The sequence below is a fragment of the Danio rerio genome, chromosome 20, assembly GCF_049306965.1.
Source record: "Danio rerio strain Tuebingen ecotype United States chromosome 20, GRCz12tu, whole genome shotgun sequence".
NCBI lineage: Eukaryota > Metazoa > Chordata > Actinopteri > Cypriniformes > Danionidae > Danio > Danio rerio.
Window position 1 is genome coordinate 12,875,483 of NC_133195.1, and position 21,876 is coordinate 12,897,358.

Here is a 21,876-nt window from a genome sequence, read left to right on the forward strand (position 1 = left end):
ACACTGCATGCCCAGGAATTACTGAGGACTGGAAAGGCTACTTATGTTCAGAGACACTAAAAAGAGGCAAACAAGCTAATGATGAACTGATCAAAGAGAAAAAGCGCTCCACCAGAACTTTACAACAGCTCAATGAAAGAAGCCAGCACTAAGAAAGAAGGGGGAAACACTGTGCCCTGATATGGACACCACAGAAAAGACTACACCAATCTATGAACCAGTTGTCTTCTCAGGGTGTGAGGAGGGGGAGTCTGGCAGTCCATCTCAAAGCAGTCGACCTATAGTCCAAATTGAGTACAATGTGACCACTCAGAGGGCAAAATAAGAGCAAAAGTGTAGCTACCCATTCTTGTATCAAATCAGACTCCTATCAATATGATAAAAAGAACAGTATCATGTAAACTGTAAGAAAAGTCTTAGATTATAATGTACGATGAAACTTTAAATGTGGAATGTTGAAATGATAACTTATGAAGAATGTTAAATTATTTTGGTTCATTTTCATAGGTTAACTCGTAGAGATTATTGAACATAGGAGGATAAATTATAATGCATGGTGGTGATAAAAAAGGTAATAAAAGACAGTTTTTGATAACTAAAAAAAAATAATTTGGGTTAGAAGTTGATGGAGTTAAGTATTTAAGTTAAAATTAGGGAAAACTTAAAATTATGTCAGAAATTAAGACAGAAAAGTGATTTATACTTGAAGAAAAAAAAAAAAAAAGTTAAATTAACTTACAGTGTTGATCAGGTCAAAAAGTAACAATTCTAAATGTACTAAAATAATATTTGAAAGAGAAAAGTGTTTAAAAACAGAAAATAGGTTGTTTTACATATGTGAAGAAATAATTAAAAGCAAAAAAAAAAAATTAAGGACTAAAGATGAATAATCAGATCAGATAGAGAGGAACCTATAAAGAACTCCAGTGATTTTTCAGTCAACTGATAAAAAATTACAACAAAAGTTTATGAATAACCAGTTTGATGTGAGAGCAGGAAGGAATTAGGAGCTGAAAATGCTGAAAAGCGAAAAATGGTATAATATACAATTATTAAGGGTAAGTGTCAAATTTTAATAATGATTAACGTTCAGGACATAAAGGTAGACAAAATTAAACAGCATAGGGAGGATTAATTAAAATTAAACCAGATGCAGGTTTGCTATGCTAGAATAGGCATTATTGAAACTTTTGAGAACATAGCAATAAGAGAAATACTTAGATATGTTATGGCATTTCTAATTAAAGTCAATTTCAATTCGGTTGTGATTGTGTAGGTGACTAATAAAATGGATTTTATTTTAATTTGATTAAAATTTAATTTTTGATGATGGCATTAGTCAAAACAGGCAAAATTAGATGTTGTAAAGTTTATGACTTAAGAACAATCAGTGATAGAGAATTTCTCAGCAGAGGTTCATAACACACACTGTATTTAAATGTTTTCCTTTGGAGGTCAAATATTTTAAAGTAATTGATTTCTGTTCAGGTAATTATCAGAGGAGGGTAGACACTTGGTTACACTTAAAGTAAATAGGCTGATTTACATAGTTACATACGTTAGAATGCATAAAAGAATTTAGAATATTTCGTGATGGATATTGTAAAGTGTAGGATTTAGTTATCTGCAGGTACATCTAGCTCAAGCTAAGTAAAAGACAGAAATAAAACTTTTTAGGGATGAGGGTTTAGTGTTAACAAGATTCTGTATCTATTCTAGATGCAATAATAACTGTTAAGCTGATAAATAAAAAATAGATTTGACATTAAAGAAAATAGGGTAGCAGGTCTAATAATAGTATAGAGTCACAACCTTAATTAGATTATAGTACAAATAAACAACGTACTAGTCTTTATGAACAAAGGGAAGCAAAAAAGATAGGTATGATTTTTGTAATAGGAAGTACAGATTGTTGATACAACAGCATTTCTAGATATTGTCATTGGTGATGTACATGGATTGAATCAAGGGTGAAGTGATAAGGAAAATTAAGCAGCAAGCAAAATGATTTGAAAAAAGTGATCGCCTTTTTGAATGCAGTGATTAGTGAATTGTTGTACACATGTGACATCTGTGCAAAGTAGAATGTGAGTAAAAGATCAGCAATAGGTCTAATGGATTATTCAAGAACTTCATTGTAGATGTTGTGAAATGATAAAATTAGCTTAGGGCAAGAGATACAAGCTTTTGGGCATGATAGTTGTGGTAGATTAGTGAAGGTAATTCCATCAGCAGAGCAGGGAAGAATAAACAGTTATTACATTTAAGACAAGAGAAGTCTCAGATTTGCAATACCTTCAGAAATAAGTTTAATGTGTCTGCATTTAAAAATAAATTAGAGTAATTAAAGTCAATTAAAGTGAATAAAGGGAATTAAGTAGATAAATAAGTGGATATATGACTCAGTGAATAGATAATTAAATGTATTGATAAAGTATTGGAAAAAAAAAAATTGAGCAATTACACATAATTGTAAGGAATGATTGAAAGAGCTGAAGATGATCCTTCAAGGCCTAGTTTAACAAGATGTGTTAAAATAATATACCTTTTGCATTAATAAGTGATTGCATGAAAACTGACAGAAACAAGCAACTAACATTGCATGAAATACTATTGGGTCGACCCTTGCATGTAATCTCGTATTTAACCTTGTGGAATGTTTGGAGAACATTTCTAATGCATTGGAAAGAGGTTTGGTCTTTTATGAGGAAACTAACTGCCATGTGCAAAGCGATATCTGTACAGGAAACCAGAAAGGACCAGAAGCAGGAGATTAATCCGGTGATCGAGTATATCTGAGGTGCTCTGGAGAAAGTGGAGTGAAGTCAGGAGAAATGGACCTTATGCCAAGGTTACCAAAGGGGATGCCATCAACTGGATACCATCTGGACCACAGCACAAGACAGCCAAAGGAAAAAGCTCCAGCAAGAGAAAGCTAACGGGAAACAGAGGAGGCAGAAAATCCCAAAGCTCAAACCAACGAATTGCAAAGTGTGGCAGAAGCAGTTCATCAGAACAGTTAAAAGAGTAATTCTGATTATATACCTGAGTGAGAAATACAGAAGGTGCCACAAGTTCAAGTGATGATAATCACCACAACTTCAGGTTATAGACTCTCAACATAAAGTCTCTAGCAACACTTTTTAAGGCTAGAACAAAACAAAGAATGCTCGCAAGTATGTGCCAGATTTAGGGTAAAAAAGATGAACTAGTGCTAAAAATTTTTATAGTTTAGATAAAGAAGAGGATGATGAAGAGGATCCATGCCTTGGGTGCTAAGTGCTAGTAACCTCTACCCCAAAACGGCGGCTCTCTACGATACGCAAAGTATCTGGGCTGAAGATCAACGTATTCTACTGATTATGTTTTGTGGGTGTTAGATTAGAATATTGTGTTGTGACCCTAGATTGGGAGATTGTGCATGTTTATTTTTTGTTTTAGTTTTATTTTTTACTGTATGTTAAATAATCATGACCACCAGAAGCAAATAGATAACTAATTGTATGCTTAAAATACTACTTTTATGATTATATCAACAAAATAGAATCAAGTCTTTTACTGTGTCCTCGTCAAAACAGGACACAGAGGTTTGGCGTGATTCTATTCCAAAGTGCAATTACATGATTTGGTCATTTGTAATAATACTGTGACATATATTTGTCATTAGGTAATATGGCTGAGGGCTAGATCATAGAGTTGCACTATGGGCCAAAAGCAAGACTATTAAGACTTAAAGTCTTAAGAGGAGGGATTATATGAGGTGGATTTTATACTCTTTAAAGTGTGAAGTTAATATATATATTCAAAGTGTATGTATATAATCTGCTTGTAGACTTGCATACCATTAGAAGAATTACCTTGTAGACTTGCATACCATTAGAAGAATTACCATATCACAAGAACTGGATAAGTTATATAGTTACCAGGTTTGGGTCAGGGGTTAACCTAGGTGGAAATTGAGGTCAGGGGTTAACCTAGGTGGAATTTGTGTAATATATGGAGAACAAAGGAAAACAACGGATGTAAAAGGGTATTTAAATAAGGCCATAACATGAGTGAGTTAGAATTTTTCAGACAGAGATGCTACTGGGGGTCTCCTGAAAGTTCTCCTTTGTTGTCGACAATAAAGTATATTCTTCTGATATTCATAACCTCCAGACTGAGTTTGATTTAGTAAGAGAAGAACCAAGAAAACCACTACATGGACAACTGAGAAACAGTTTCCCTGTAAATGTCACTTAACTTACAGTATTATTTGAGGCAGCTCCATGCTTCCTGGACATGTGAGATGTGAAAGACGATTTAATTGTAAAAGTATTTTTGCAACCCGTTATTGGAAAAGCCACAGGTCGGCCTTCTGCTATGTGCTCTTTTAAGTGGCATATTAAGTCTTCAGCCGTGTTAAACGTGAGGTCACACAACGAAATTTTGAAATTTAAAATCTGCAACTGCTTTAGCACTAACGGTTGATGCAGACTCATTGTGAAATGTGCTTTAAATGCAGCGTAAGAGCAAAATGTTCGCTTACAGCCAGCACTAACATTTTTGAAAAAGCAATGGGGTTCGTTTCTGTGAACTTTACAACACATAGCCTCTCAGTGTTTTTTTTTTCTCATAGCCTCTCAGTGTCTCGAAGGTTTTGTTGCAAAAATTACACGTAGTTAATCATCTTTAGACTTCGAACAAAAACATTTTTTTTTCAGCTTTACGTTAGTCAGACGATAGACAAGGAGCCGAGTTACCTTTGCATTGTGCCACTCATTATTATTTCGACGACCGTGCAATACCCCAAATAATATCCTCTTCCTTTTTGCAGGTGCTTGTATGATAAAGCGTTTAAAGTACAAAGTAAACGAACTTTTCACTAAACTTACCACAGTGCCTCAGTAGTTAGAAATGTTGCCAGACGTCATCCACAGCTTCATTCGCGGGCCGGACAGATGGAGCGCGCGCACTCAATATAAACGTCTGTAAAAGGGCTGCTCCCGCAAGAATCAGATAGCCGATTATTCATTGGACAAGGCAGAACAGAGATTGAAATTCAAACGCAGACGTTAATTTATCAAAAGCATACATTTTAAATATAAACACATCGCTGTCACATTTTAAATAGCTACAAGACATGCGTACATTAAATTATTGTTTTAAAAAATATATATAGGCCTATGTTGTTAAAAACAGTGGATTAACAATTACATTTTACATAGTGTTCAAAAATAAAGGACCCTTAGGAACAAATAACCCTTATCTTTCCATAGGCCAACATTAAATATGATAATAAGCAATAAAGCCTAATATTAAAATAGCTTATATACCATTAGGACAATTCTGAAAAGACACATTGCCTTTTAAAACCCATCATTTAAAACTTGTAAATATGTAATGATATAGGATAACATGATTTGTTTGGTTATTTTGTGATTGTTATACTTGCTTACACATGCTTTTTTATCTGTAATAGGATGATTTTTGTTTGTTTAGTATCATTTTGTAATTTTTACAGCAGCTTTCAGTATTACTTGTTTGCACTATTCAAATAACAGTGATCAGTAAATTTTACAAATAAACATTGTTTTTGATACACATTCTTACAGTACAATTAACAGTTTAATTTGGTTCAACGTTTTACAACTGTATTTTTATTTTTTACAAAACCATACTGTAAATTTAACACTGTTTCATTGTTTTTCTATTTACAAAATTTAGATGTCACAATTTTACAGAATTTCACTGTTATTTTCACAAACATTTTTTACAGTGTGTGTGTCAATTTACTTTTTGCTTTATAATCCCCCTCATGTTTTCAGTCCTTTGCCAGTTCGTCGTCGATAGTTCCCTGTCCTGTTGTGTCTAGCCCTGCCTTGTCCTGCCAGTCCAGTCCAGTCAAGTTTGTTCGTTTATTTGTTTTATTAGAGTTTTCCCCCTCAGGCTTGTTTGTTTTGCCTTTTTGTTTTTATTTTATTATTAATAAAAACCCATTATTGCTGCACCTGAGTCCTCGCTTCTTTTCCTCTCACCCGACCGTGACACTTTTCTTGCAGTTCCCGGATGTAATGTTGAATTTTAACAGTCGAATTTGAGCCACTGAATTTATGGAAGCGAATATTTGAACTGAAATAAAATGAACTGAAAATGACCTTTTGAATATTATACATTGTATTTTTAAAGGGTATTAAATATTTTGTAAGTAAAACCTGGAAATTGAATATGAATTATTGAATTTTTAAGTATGAAAACGTGTTTGAAATATTTTTCATTGAATAATTCACAGCTTAAATAAACAGCTATGTTGAATTTCAGGACCTAAAAATACAAACCCTGGAATTCAACTCATTAAAATGCAAGAACTTGTCAGGGTAGGTGAGGGGAAATGGGGTGAGTACTCAGATGCAGCAATAATGGGTTTTTTATTAATATTAAAATGAAAACAAAAAGGCAAAACAAAGAACCCCGAGGGGGAAAAACTCTAATGAAACAAATAAAAGAACAAACAAACTTGACTGGCTGGACAAGACAGGGCTGGACACAACAGGACAGGAAACTTTCGACGACGAACTGGCAAAGGACTGAAAACATGAGGGGTATTATAAAGCAAAAAGTAAATTGACACACAGGTGAACACAATTAACTAATAATGGGTTAACAAGGAGGGTGGGACTAGACAATAGACGGGAGAGCGCATGACACAGAGAGACAATACAAGCCATGCGCTCACATAACACAACACTGAAGCACACGACAAAAGCACGTGACCACAATTTAAACACCGAGCCACGTGCTTTGACAAAAGACGCAAGACACGAGCACACGATGAATGAAAGCACTCGCCGTGCGCTCACACACGCAGCGTGCATGCCTTATCCCAGCGCCGACCAAAACCGAAACCAACAAGACTGAGACGCTGGGAATGAAACACCACGCTGCTGACAAACGAAAACACAAACACGAGTACAAAAGCACACGTCTGAGGGACGCAGAGCGCGCGCGCGGCCACGTCAAGCAGAAGCGCGCACACTCTGCGTACACCCACGACGGCGCGCGCGCACACAGAAACAGAAACAGGACCAGACATGAGTAGTGTCAAAGCTCTGCCACCAAAACAAGAATTTACAAGACCAAAGTGGCAGAACCCTGACACTAGCCCCCCCCAAAAGGGACGCCACCTGGGGGGGGTGGAGGGAAGCCAAGCCGGACTCAACAAGACAAACAAGGGAGGGATGGGAGGGCTAGACCAGGGAGGATCAGGAGGGACAGTCCAGGGTGGATTCAGTGGGTCGGGGGCCCCGGCAGGGAGCCAGGGTGGAGCCGAAGGGTCCGTCCAGGGTGCAGGGAGGAAACACCAGGGAGGAGCAGGAGGGACGACCCAGGGAGAGTCTATCAGGAGAGACAAAGCAGGAGGTCGGTGGGGAGCCGGCTGGGCTGGAGGCCTGTGTGGAGCCGGCTGGGCTAGAAGCGGCTGGGCTGAAGCCGGCAGGGCTGGAGACCAGAGGGGAGCCGGCAGGGCTGGAGACCAGAGGGGAGCCGGCAAGGCTGGAAACCAGAGGGGAGCCGGCAGAGCAGGGAGCTGGGCTGGGACCGGCAGGGCTAGACGTCTGGTAGGTTCCGGCAGGGCAAGGAGCCATGCTGGGGCCGGCAGGGCTAGACGTCTGGTAGGTGCCGGCAGGGAAAGACATCTGGTAGGTGCCGGCAGGGCAAGGTGCCGGGCTGGAGCCGGCTGGGCAAGACGTCTGGGTGGTGCCGGCAGGGCACGGAGCCGGGGTGGGGCCGGCAGGGCTTGACGTCTGGGTGGTGCCGGCAGGGAAAGACGTCTGGGTGGTGCCGGCAGGGAAAGACGTCTGGGTGGTGCCGGCAGGGAAAGACGTCTGGGTGGTGCCGGCAGGGAAAGACGTCTGGGTGGTGTCGACAGGGCAAGGAGCCGGGCTGAAGCCGGCACTGAGCTGCGCTCAGGGGCTGAAGCCGACACTGGAGGGCGCTCAGGGGCTGGAGCCGACACTGGAGGGCGCTCAGGGGCTGGAGCCGACACTGGAGGGCGCTCAGGGGCTGGAGCCGACACTGGAGGGCGCTCAGGGGCTGGAGCCGACACTGGAGGGCGCTCAGGGGCTGGAGCCGACACTGGAGGGCGCTCAGGGGCTGGAGCCGTTGTGGTGGAGGAGCCCTTTCTCCTCCGACGCTTCCTTGGTCTGGGTGGCGGGAAGCTGGCCACCTCTTCAGACACTGCAGTATACTCCACTGCCTGCAGGACTGGTGCAGTGTCTGTTGCGGGTGCCTCAGTAAGTGATGCTGCAGCCAGGATGGTAACTGAAAGGGCTGCAGCAGGTTCAGTCACCTCTGGGTGGGCGACAGGTAAGGCAGACCCGGTCTTCCTCCTCCTCCGCCGTTTCTGGGTCATTGGAAGACTGGGGCCCCCACTGACTGCAGATGGATATGTCAAGCAGTCAGTGGGCTGGCGCTTTGTGCGGAGTTGGTGGAGCTTAAACACAAAGCAGGGACTCCAGCCTCTCCATCTCCACAGGGCTGAGGGGCTCCGTTAGGCAGATGTTAAATGCCTCCTTGAGGTCCAGGTTATCCTCATACTCAAGGCCATCCACTACAGCAAGGAAGTCGTGGGCGAAATTTCTGATGTCCACCTCTCCTTGCTGCAGGGAGATTTCCTGGACAACCTGAAGCAGCTGGTGTTTGACAGAGCCCCCAAGAAAAGGATATGGAAAGAGGAAGCTACCCATTTTTCTGCTGAGTCCTCTTTTTTGGCCAGTTCATACTGTCAGGGTAGGTGAGGGGAAATGGGGCGAGGACTCAGATGCAGCAATAATGGGTTTTTTATTAATAATAAAATGAAAACAAAAAGGCAAAACTCTAATGAAACAAATAAAAGAACAAACAAACTTGACTGGCTGGACAAGACAGGGCTGGACACAACAGGACAGGAAACTTTCGACGACGAACTGGCAAAGGACTGAAAACATGAGGGGTATTATAAAGCAAAAAGTAAATTGACACACAGGTGAACACAATTAACTAATAATGGGTCAACAAGGAGGGTGGGACTAGATAATAGACGGGAGAGCGCATGACACAGAGAGACAATACAAGCCATGCGCTCACATAACACAACACTGAAGCACACGACAAAAGCACGTGACCACAATGTAAACACCGAGCCACGTGCTTTGACAAAAGACGCAAGACACGAGCACACGATGAATGAAAGCACTCGCCGTGCGCTCACACACGCAGCGTGCATGCTTCATCCCAGCGCCGACCAAAACCGAAACCAACAAGACTGAGATGCTGGGAATAAAACACCACGCTGCTGACAAACGAAAACACAAACACGAGTACAAGAGCGCACGCGTCTGAGGGACGCAGAGCGCGCGCGCGGCCGCGTCAAGCAGAAGCGCGCACACTCTGCGTACACCCACGACGGCGCGCGCGCACACAGAAACAGAAACAGGACCAGACATGAGTAGTGTCAAAGCTCTGCCACCAAAACAAGAATTTACAAGACCAAATTGGCAGAACCCTGACAGAACTTGTTAATACTTTGTATTATTTTTTTCAGTTTGTGCTATCAACATGCTTTTTAATTCAAGACTTTTGGCATTGATTTTGTTCCATACCGGTGTCCCTGCAGGGTTTAGCTCCTTCTTGCCTCAACCGACCTGCGTCAAACGCGCCAAACGCTCAATTCGGCCCTCGCCATTCGCGTGTATCGCGCCTAGGGTTGTAACAATATACCGGTATGACGGTCTACCACGATTTGAACGTGCACGATTATCATACCATGAACAATTGCATATAAACGGTTTTAACCCTTAAAGACCGAGACAAATAAGTAATGCTCTTAAATGTTTAATAACTTTTGATCCGCTGAACCGATTCATACAATTCAAAGATTGGCATAAAGAAGAGAATCTCAGCTTTCCAGTGCTGACTTTCAGAGGCTCCGGAATCAGTGCGGTTACGTCATCAAAATTTGACAACGCTGATTTGACAAAGAAACGCTCGTCACTGTGTCTCCGGACAAACCAGACATGATACATTGATGCATTGTCCTTCCTCTATGCCCAGATTGGTTCAAACTCGCTATATCACAACCAATAAGCATAGGTTTCGCTTTTGTTTGTGGACCAACAATGAGCTTTTTGAACAACACGGAATGAGAGATAGGCATACATTTATGCGCGGCTAAATAAAACGCAAAAAAAAAAGTTTTGCATGAAATAATTCTCATACTAAGTACTTTTGCATGCACAGCAGCACAGAAACATGACAAAACAGTGACACAGCAAAGACGAACTGCTGCTCTTGCTGTTTTCAAAAGACATTGCAGACAACCATATCTAAATCCATATCTACAGACAACCATATCCATGCTGGCACATAAAACCTAAGGATGTTCCATATTGAATCTAGTTTCGTTATGTAACTATTTATAGTATAGTAAATATTTATATCTATTTTTTTACTGAGGATTTGCACCATGTTTATTTGGACTTTATTTGGACTTTGACACATTATTTCTTATTTTCTTATTTTTTTATTTGTTCATTGTAAGTGGTGTTGTTTATAGTAACTGAAAATATATTATTTGGAAAAAGTCAAATTTGCTTCACTGTTCTAATTTTTTGTAACATTTGTAACATACCGTATACCGCGAAACCGTCAAACCGTGGTATTGTTTTAGACTATTATCATACCGTAAAAAATTCATACCGTTACAACCCTAATCGCGCCGCAGGATGTCTATTCGCGCGTTTGCATTGACTTAACATGTAAATCACTTGCGCTTGACGCGTGTTCCGCGTCTGGTGTGAACGCAGCATTACGCCTGTTTCACAACGCAAGCGTTAGCGGCGCGTGAGCAGCGTGTGTGTTTTCGGCGTCCATGTTAACAGATTAGAGCTTTCATACCGCACGCAGCAGCAGTGCGTCAGAGCGAGGCGTGAGCGTCGCCAAAGCAGCTGTGCAGCGATAGTTTCGGCGCTGGGTCTATTTTTGACGCGCTGCTCACGCTCAATTAAATTGACAGTGCATTGATAATGACCAAAACACATTGAATGACAGTAAAAAGTAGCTACACAACCAAATGTAAAACTATTTTAGTATCAGTTTTGCTTAAGTTGCACACTAGTGTTGTAGGAGAGGGGAAATAGAATATATACGGGATTTGTAGTCCATAGCGAAGTGTATTGTGGGTAGTGTAGTTCGACACGCATGCTGGATTATGTGAGCTTGCTGTGTTCTGTGCAGCTGAGCAGAGAAAGAAAGTTTTAATCGGCTTTGTTTTATGTTCACTCGAGTTATTCCTACCGGGAGCTGTTTGCACTGTGAATCTGACAACATGAAAATAAGTAAAAGAATGGCATGCATTGGTTACTTTTGTCCGTCTCATCCTCTGCACGAGCATGAATTAACGAGCTGTTATTCTGCCGCTGGACATCACTGAAGCGGAGAAAGTAACACTAGTTTGATCATGTATAAATATCATTATAGCTATGTTGTATAAATATTATTATAACTAGGTCTACAGCAACCTGATAATCAAAAAACAAATGACATGATATCACAGGCGATTGTCTTCTGACTGTAGACACTTCTCATATAAGTTAGCTTGAGAAGCATACAAAATTTGTAAAATAAACATTTGCAGGTTAAAGAAACAGCATAGGAGGGGCCTTGGTGCAGATGAAAAGTTTAAAAAGTGTATTTGTATACAGAGAGACATGGGTAACTAGATAGAATAGACAGAGATAGGTTGATCTCTGCAGCAGCTGCCGAAGAGCTGCGTGCTGCAGACGCAGCTGGTGTGAAAGGCAAACGCCTGCATGCTGCTACTGCTCGACATACGCGCTGCTCACGCTCCGCTCACGCGCCTCTGACGCTTGCGGTGTGAAACAGGCGTTAGAAGAAAACTAAATACCTGTAACCATTACCATCCATAGTATGCAAATACACTAGTGTTTGGGTGTTCTTTGTTTGTCTGAAGTAATTAGTCCAATGAAATGTGTATATTTTTGATACAAAGTGTAAAGCTGATCGGTCAGTTATTGTCATGTGACTCGTGGTTTTCAACGAGGTGCGCCTGGAAAATGCGAGCATGCACAATATGCGCTTCCAATATGAGCATGCAAGCCGCACGCCTCTATTGAAAACAACTAGGGGTGTAACGATTTATCGTTGTATGATTTGTTGCGATGCAAAAATGTCACAATATGCATCGTGGCGTTATGACGATTTGATTACGATATGACGTCCGTTTTCTCTTATTAGTTGTGCTGTTTGCACGTGAGCTACGTTCCACCTGCTGTCGCACGTTAGTTCAGATTGCAGCAGCAGTAATGTTAGCAGACCAAGATGAGTGGAGCTGAAATAGAGGATGGCCAATCCTCTCAAAATCAGACGTCTGGCAACATTTCGGTTGTACAGTCATTGCTTTAGACTCGTCCGCTTTTTGACACGCATACTGGGTCAAACATCCTAAGTTTTAAAGTCTTCACAGTGATTTACATACTTTGCACAGCGACATGAATACCTCCTAATGGTGTTGAAAGAGTCACATACTGTATTTATAAGGTACAATTCACCCTAAAATATCATTCTGTCTTCATAATGATGTATTGGCGGCGGCAAAATCACACATGACGTGAGCTGACGGTGAGCTGTTACTACAGAGGGCGGACTTTGATAGAGGCGCGCGTATGGCAAGCCGTTTTAGCATTTAAACCTTTGTTCTGACAATCCATAAATATATTTAGAGATATCTCTAATTATATTTTGACTAGTCATAATTATAATTCGATTAGTCAGAATGACAATTAGAGATATCTGCAATTACAATTGTACTAGTACGAAATCAGATTGGAGATATTTGCAAATATATTATGACTAGTCATATTCCTCCATTGACTTCCATTGAAAACTATTTGCAGATATCTCTAAATGAGTTTTGACTAGTCACAATTGTAATTATCTCTAAGTTAAATGAATTTAATTAAATATGAATTAAATATATTTATGGATAGTCAGATTACCTCGAAATGTGGATTTTTTTTTGCACACACAAAAAACGCAAGTGACCAAGCAAAGCCTTAAGCTCTTACTGTTAAATTCAATTGAATAGAAAGCTTTTTTTTTTTTTGCACCTTTACTTAAATTGTTCCTTAATTTTGTCTCTGTCATTTCAATAATATTTTTAAGAAGTTTTTTAATTGTTTTATTTTCCAGAGACAGGCCTGTTTAATTTATTTTCTTAAAGAAGGTTCAGTTTAACAAGTTGAAACAAAAGAAATACATAAAAAAATAGTTTACTTGGTAAAATTTGCATTTCAGTTTAATTTTCAATTTTTATTCTAAATATCGTGATACAAATTGAATCGTGAACATTATATCGTGATACACATCGTATCGTGAGCTGAGTGTATCGTTACACCCCTAAAACAACGAATCTGCACGCACACACGCAGACACAATATGTGAACAGCCTCATTCTCTCAACATTCAGAAGATACCTTCACCTCCTATCTTGCACAAAAATCCAATTTAGCCTCTTTAGGCTGAGTTGGGCTGCAGTGTTTTGGGCACTGGTGTCCTCCTTGGCGACAAATATTATCATAGAATGTTTTATGTTAAAGGGCTTGAACAAGTTGCTGGTCGAGTTAAAAGCAGTCACAAGTTCTTTAGAGACTAGACTTGACTGGGCGATAGTACAAAAAAGAACATTTTTACTATATCTTTTAAAATCAATAATTATTAAATATTTTTAGCAATATATTTAGCACTATTAGGATTTATTTTTTGTAACAACTTTATTTTAATTTACCAACATTACTAAGGCAAATACTTTTAATAGTCAAAAATATTTAAACAAAAATATGATCTGATCTCTTTAATAAAATAAACATAGCTGAAAAGAAAAGGAATAAATGAATGAAACAAAAGAGACTCGATAAATAAACTTGATAAATAAAATGTTGCAAAGTGTGTGCAATGGTAAAGGTAGATCAACATCTGTAAGATGTGAATAATGATACAGTAAGCCTGCAAACTCTGTAAACAAAACAAATTATACTAATTAGATCTGAGCTTTCAGGTAAAGGAACCAGCCATCATATCAACATATTAAAAAACATACTGCAACATACAAATTGTGAAGTTGAATGAATGCATTACCCCTGTGCTAAAAATCTTTCAGATGAGGGGCTAGTGGTTGGATGCATAAGAAAAGAAACTAAAAAGCTGTTCTGGTGACATCCTTTTATATTTACAATCTCCTCACTGCTGCTATACGGCACTCATTTTCGCATGATTTGTAATTCTGACTTCGAGTGACAAGCGGGAGTGAATTCTTTGTGTTTGTCTGAGGTATTTAGTCTGCCGTTATTCCTGAAATGTGTATATTCCATACAAATTGTGAATCAGTTCTAAAGGTGTCACGATCCTCCAAATCCTCGATTCGATTACATTTTCGATTCTAAAGTCACGGTTCGATTCGATTTTTGATTATGAATAATTCATTAATTAATAACGAATTAATTATTTGTAGCCTACCGTTTAAACTACCTGACCAGCATGGTCTTTGTTTTACCCATAAACAAATCATACAGTGAATGAATAAAGGCAAGTTACACACAATTACCACCTGTCAATCTCTTTTTCTGCGGGACTCGTGAATAGGCAGTGATCTGTGTCCTTATAATGGTGTTGGTAAAAAAAGGTGCACAACCAACAGGAACCAGCCAACAGTATCTGTGGTGTTCGCTAAAATGACTAAGTACAAGTGAGTGAAAGATTGAAGCAGTCTATTGATCCTCTGACTGCCTGGACCCGCCGTCTCGAGCACATGAATGTGTGTGCGTCTGTGTGTGTGGTCACGTGATGTGCGTTTTCAGTGGTAGTGAGGAAGGAGGGCTGCTCAGAAATGCTACACACCACTGTGGATGTCAAATCCTTGTTGTTCTAAAATGCCATTTAAAAACAAAGACATATTAGTGTAAACAGGGCCTGAGTGTATACTTTTCGTGAGCGGATTTGCAATGGGGGTGAGGATCGCGATGCCGGTGTTGTCTATTCGACGAACCCTAATACGTACATAGCAGAGCTTGCAAACTGTTTTTTTTTTTGTCGACAACACGAATGTTGTCAACATAACTCTCTGGAAATCCAAAATGCTTCCACACCGGCGACTTCATTGAAAGAGAAGAGAGGGTTTAAGCTCTGTCAATGGGTCTCCTGCGTCTGCAGTTTAACAAGCACTTCAACAAGCGTGTTTTTTCCCACTTGGCAAGCCGATTCAATAATAGAAATTGAGCATAAATTTCGATCGATTTCGATTTAGAATCGAAATTGTGACACCCTTAATCATTTCTAGCGCTCTGGGCATTCTGAAAAGTTTAGATGTTTTTCATCTAGATGTACCTGGAAAATACGTGCGTGCAGCTTACACACCATGTGCACATCGCTTCCATGTGCTCGCTCTCAGCAGTCACGTTTTAATAAAACTATAAACACTTCATACCGAAACCACATACCAAACTTTTTTATTATCGATATTGACAATAGGGTTCAGTCAATAAATACCGATATCGATTTTATTGCCCAGCCCTACATAGACTGCATTTTACAGCAGTATTTTTGTTTTTACAATTAATGAAATCAAAGTAATGTCTGTATTTACACTTGAAGAAGCAACCACTCTTATCAGCATCTATTTCAGCTTGCTATCTTCCAGCATTTTAAAGGCGTATGCTTCTTAACTGACATTGCAGCTTTTTTTTCTTCTATAAACCATATTTGTAATGCAGGTAATGCAATTGAATTGACTTTAATTTTAATCAAATTAAACAAATGTAAAATGTAATTTGTTACATTACTGCTTTTCCCAAAAATGTAATTAGAATGCAGTAACGTGTCGCCAACTAATATTTTGATTGTGTACAGAAAATATAAAGCTTATTTCAAGCTGTTATTGACCCACTTTGCATTAATACTAAAGTGTTTTTTCTCTCTCCTGTGTTTTTATTTTTTATCAGGTGGCTGGGAATTCATCATGTGCCCCTGTGGAATTTTTACAGTTTACAGTCTCAAATGTAATCTTCGAGCTGAAAGCCCTCGAGACTTCGCCGATTTGCTCTTATTATGGCAGCATAACCCTAATGTCATCGTTTATGATTTTGAACAGGGTCTTGCCACTTACACAAGTCTGAGAGCATCAGAAAAGATGTTGATATCTCCATTTGAAGAACCCACTCAGGATAACATGAGCTGGAGAAGCAGGGACAGCTGAAAGTATCACTTCCTCGGTTGGAGGAAAAAAGACAATTGCAGAACCTCAAGGTCATCCAGTGACTCGTTTATCTGACCTTTATATACTTCATCAGGATAGCATCAGAAAAGAATATGCTCTGAGGAAATTCACGCTCATTCCCTTGCTGGATGGCATAGTTAGTGGTGAAACTGTAGAACAGCTGTTGGCTAAACTCAAGAAAAACGGCTATTTCTTGAACATATATCTGCCATTGATGTATCTGTTATAAATAAGGAACTTCTTTCACCGCTACAATAAAAACAAGGCCCAGAAAATGAGCACCAGATTGGCACAGAACTGTAAATCCAGTTTATTGGAGATTGATGAGTATGACCAGGCGGTGGCAGGTAAATTTGCATGTAAATGATAAAAAACATTTGAAATGAGGTGGAAAGAATTAATACAATTACAGGATTAGTTAATCCAAAAATGAAACTTCTGTTGTCAATACCTTAACCTCATGTCGTTTTGGTGTCCTGAAACCTTTGTTCGTCTTCGGGAACACAAATTAAGAAATTTTTAATAAAATCTTAAAACTGCTTCATCCTTCATATTTCTCGACTTTGTGTGCAGAAAAACACCAAAAACATCCTAAAAACAGACCATATGAATTCAGTGGTTCAATTGGAATATTATAAAGCTATGACAATACACACACATTCTCAAGAGCACTGGGTGTGTTGTGCTCAGGTGCACCCTTGACTTATTGCCTCGGATGCTTTGATGATATTACCTGTGTTATGTTTTAAACAGAGGAACTAAAGCATGGGATTTACATTTGTAAATGCGTGCCCTGTACTGACACTGAGGAGAAGAAAACCTTTTACTTTATATCTTAAGTAAAGTAACCTATTAAATTAACTACAGGCTTGCAAAAAAATTGACTTAATTTGTTTGTCATAGAAAATCCAGGAGAAACCAAGAATAAAGATGTAATTGATGACTCGATCCTGATGTATTTGTAGGAACTGAGCAGTAGTAAGTGTTGTAAGGTCCAGCCAGTTGGTCCAATGACGTTATCCAATGGTGGATGAAGGTTCACTGCATTTTCGTTTTTTCCAGTGCACAATGTTGATTTATATTAAACTTAACTCATATCTGACTCCAATTTTAGTATGAGGTGGTTTAGAATATTAATATATTTATCCTCGTTTTATCTGACTCCAATTATAAAACATTGAGAAGATTATTTTGTTTCCTTTCACATTATTTTAGATTATGATTGAATATTCTTTTGATTTGTTATTATACCTTATTCTCATTTACTCAGATTCCTATAGCATCTCGAGTCTTGCACCGGCCGGGTATACAATCTCTTAATACAAGCTTGTCAGTCTTGGTCATTAAACAGAGGCGATTAACCACTCTCCTAAAAAGGCAGAACCCTACTTACTCAATTTAGGAAATTTTTATGTGGTCCCCATAGATCTGTTATCTACTTAATCAAGACAAAGTATTTTAATAATAATCGCACAGGATTATAAGTTTGTAGATGAAGGCCTAAATATCCACATTTAAAGTAGTTTCAACAATATTTTGTTGTTCTAAATAGTTGGCCTTTTACAGTCCAAGTATACTTGAATTAATGCCAATTTGTTAGTCGGATCTCTAACAACATTGTATAGCGTGCCACGCTGCTCCGTCTAACATGTTTTAGTCCGTTACTAACCTGTACAGTGGCTTGTAGTGCTATGGACAACAACATTTATCAGTGATAATAACACGAGGTTTGAATAATTCAAAACATAATTTATTAGTCAGGTAAATGTATTATGCCAAATTCAATCGGTCAATTCATAAACGATCAATACAAAACATCAAATTATCAAAGACAAATCCAAGATGAAAAAGATGCATACCTGACTTCAAAAATATACATAACATGGAGCAAGCCATGTTATGGGCTGATCTGGTTAGGCAGAATCGCCCTGAATCTTTCTCAGACCTTACCTTAAATAATCCAAGAATTCCCTCAAGGAAGGGGGTGTGAATAACAAAAGGCATTCACACTTAGGGAAAAGTCACACCCTTCACAGTGGTTCAAAAGATGCCTGAAGTTATATATTAATTGTTTTTTATTATGTCTATTTCTGAGACAATGAGACCATTGTACCAATCGCACTGAGACATTTCAAATGATATCAAACATGATAGTTAAAGTCAGTTTGGTTAATCTAGAACATTCAAACATTGAAATGACCATATGTGAGATGGGGTGGATGAAGCCGAGTTTCAGCAGACTCAGATGCAAATGCAGCAGGAATGAGTTTTTCCCGCATTCCCACCTGCTGGGTTGTTTATTCACCAGTCTCTGTTTTCAGCTCATGTTTTGAATTGTCAAAGATATCAAAATATTTGCAATATTTCAACTCTTACAGTGTTTTAGCAAGTTATCACAAATCCTGATGCAGGTTATAAGGGCTGTTCAATCACTGGTGATTTACATGCATAGCCTTTACTAGTGATGGCTGCTTTCAATGCACTGCTTCTTTTTACAATTTGTGATTGGAAGCATGCATCATATTGGGAAGGTCACATCATTTCAGTAAACAGGGCGTCATTGCATCATTACTGTTTTAAAATAATTAGAACATTCAATGATGCTCTGGTTTCCATGATTTGGATAAACTAAATTGGCCGTAGTGGATGAATGTATGGATGTTTCCCAGCACTAGTGTACTCTCAGTGCTGGGTGGAGGTTGCTTTATCTACCGCATAAAACATATACCAGAGTAAATGGTAGTTCATTCTACTGTTTAGACCCCTGATAAATCAGGAACTATAAGCTGGAGGAAAATAAGTGAGATCATAAATGTTGCAACAACTAATCATCACAGCGAGATTTTTGTACCAATTTCACCCAGAATGTAAACAGAATAACCTTCTTTCTGACGGTTTTTAAGTGTACTGCACATGTATGAAATTAAGAAATCTACAATGAATTCTCAACTTACAAGGGTCCATTTGTGGGCAGTTTTTCGCAAGCCATCTCTATATTCTTTCATGCCTCAATGAGTTAAATGTGTACTTTCTAACCTCTTCAAACAATCTCTTGTAGTCTTTCTTTGAGTAGAGTATGAACTGATGACCCAAAGATATATATATATATATATATATATATATATATATATATATATATATATATATATATATATATATATATATATATATATATATATATATACAGGCCCGGATTGGCTAATCAGGAGGACCGGGAGAATTCCCGGTGGGCCGGTCCGTTTTTTGGCCGCAAGGGCCAGTGTCCCTAGCTCCAGAATCTGTTGCTCTCAGGAGTCACACTTTTTAAATTAATTTATTTATTTACTTGACCACAGTCTTCTTATTCATTATTTTATCGCAGCTCTGCTCTTTTTATAATTCAATTCAATTCAGCTTTATTTGTATAGCGCTTTTACAATGTAGATTGTGTCAAAGCAGCTTCACATAAATGGTTATAGTAACTGGAACAGTGTGGTTCAGTAACTGGAACAGTGTGGTTCAGGTTTTAGTGTTTAAGTTCAGTTCAGTTCAGTTTAGCTCAGTTCAGTGTGATTTAATCATTACTGAGAGTTCAAACACTGAAGAGCCAATTCATCGATGCGTAGCTCTACCAATCCTGAACCATGCGAGGCAGTGGCGACAGCGGAGAGGGATAAAAAACTTCACCTGATGCGAGTGAAGAAAAAAAACCTTGAGAGAACCAGACTCAGTTGGGCACGACCATTTTAATTTCTCCGCTGGCCAAAAGTCTTGTGCAGAACTTCATTCGCCGTGGTTTATGCTGGAAGATGGCCTCAATGAAGACTCGTCTGTCCCTGGAGCGTCGCTGGAATCAGACTCATGTTCTCCACTCCCCACGACCATCAGCGCAGCAGCAGCTCAGGATATGGCCTGGTCCCGGATATGGAATCCTTGGGATCATCACGTCGCTGGTCTTGGATCCAATCAGTGACTCCGCCTAATCTGAGGACCTCGGGATGAGTATCCCCAGGTGAAAATAGAGAATAAAGAAAATAATTAGCGTAGCTGCTGTTCATAGTGTATATAAGCAAGATGCAGAAGCCAGTCTGGAACCCGCTAGGTGATGCATTGAGTGTATGCTTTACTAAACAGATAGGTCTTTAATCTAGTTTTGAACTGGGAGAGTGTGTCTGAGCCTCGGACGTTATCAGGAAGGCTATTCCAGAGTGTAGGAGCCATGAAAGAGAAGGCTCGACCTCCTTTACTTGATTTTGCTATTCTAGGTACTACCAGAAGCCCTGAATTTTGAGATCTTAAAGAGCGAGTTGGTTTGTAGCGAGACAGAAGGTTGGTTAGATAAACAGGAGCTAGATTATTTAGAGCTTTATAGGTGAGAAGTAATATTTTAAATTCAATACGAAACTTAACAGGCAGCCAGTGTAAGGAGGATAAAATTGGGGTTATATGATCATATTTTCTAGACCTGGTCAGAACTCTGGCTGCTGCATTTTGTACTAATTGAAGTTTGTTAATAGAGGATGCTGGGCAGCCAGCAAATAGATCATTACAGTAATCCAGTCTCGAAGTCATAAAAGCATGGACTAGCTTTTCTGCATCTGAGATGGATAGCATATTTCGTAATTTAGCGATATTTCTCAGATGAAAGAAGGCAGTTTTTGTGACATGGGATATATGGTTTTTAAAAGTTAGATTGCTGTCTAATATGACACCCAAATCTTTTATAGTAGAGCTAAAGCTAACTTTGTATCCCTCTAATTGTAAATTGAGTTGCGAGATCTGCTGTGTGCAAGATTTAGGCCCAATAAGTAATAATTCTGTTTTGTCGAAGTTTAAGAGAAGAAAATTGTTGGTCATCCAGTCTTTGATGTCTTTGATACACTCAGTTAGTTTAGAAAGTTCAGACGTCTCGTCAGGTTTAGTTGAAATATATAATTGAGTATCATCTGCATAGCAGTGAAAGCTGATCCCATGTCTTCTAATAATGTCTCCCAGAGGTAGTGCTACGGGCCCCAGGCGCGGTGGCCGCAATAACAAAAAGAATTGTGATCTGTAAAATGAATGAAAACACTGAGACGAAAGCAAGACAGGACCATGCGCTTCTTTCTCCAGATTACGTCTATTAAATCATTTAAACTCAAATACATCTTTTACAATAAATGCATTCTCTGTCTAGCATTTTCACTGCATATTAAACACAAATAAAGTGCATTTACATGAATTAGCTTCACCAATCAGATATATAAAATCTTACTGCTGCACATTCACTCAAATCAGAGTAGATATCCTACTAGTTACCAACAACAGTGCAATATTGCATTAATTTCCCTGAGATATAGTACTATCACACATGTAAATCATTCAAAAGTATTATTTAACACTCAAAAATACACTGTATGTGCCAGAAGTTAGCTTAATTTAACTGGGACATTGCATTTGAAAGTGTACAGTAACTTTAACAGACCTTATGAAATAACACTGAAGAAATAAAGCTATTAGTAGTAATAATATTATCAAAACTGTAAACAAAATAGCATATATTTATATATAAAACTCTCATATGCTTCCTTAACACACTATTATGAATTCACTCT

General features: G+C 38.9%; 1 long non-coding RNA gene across 2 annotated transcripts in view; it reads left to right on the top strand.

Moving 5' to 3' along the window:
- LOC100536462 (uncharacterized) overlaps positions 1-16,843 on the top strand; it is a 39,399-nt gene extending 22,556 nt beyond the window's left edge. Inside the window, exons 3-4 of one of the 2 annotated variants that reach the window (XR_012396373.1) lie at positions 16,029-16,085; positions 16,178-16,843. This is a non-coding gene — a long non-coding RNA (uncharacterized lncRNA). The remainder of the gene's footprint in view (positions 1-16,028; positions 16,086-16,177) is intronic. The other variant, XR_012396374.1, reaches the window with a different exon arrangement.
- Positions 16,844-21,876: the final 5,033 nt, after the last annotated feature.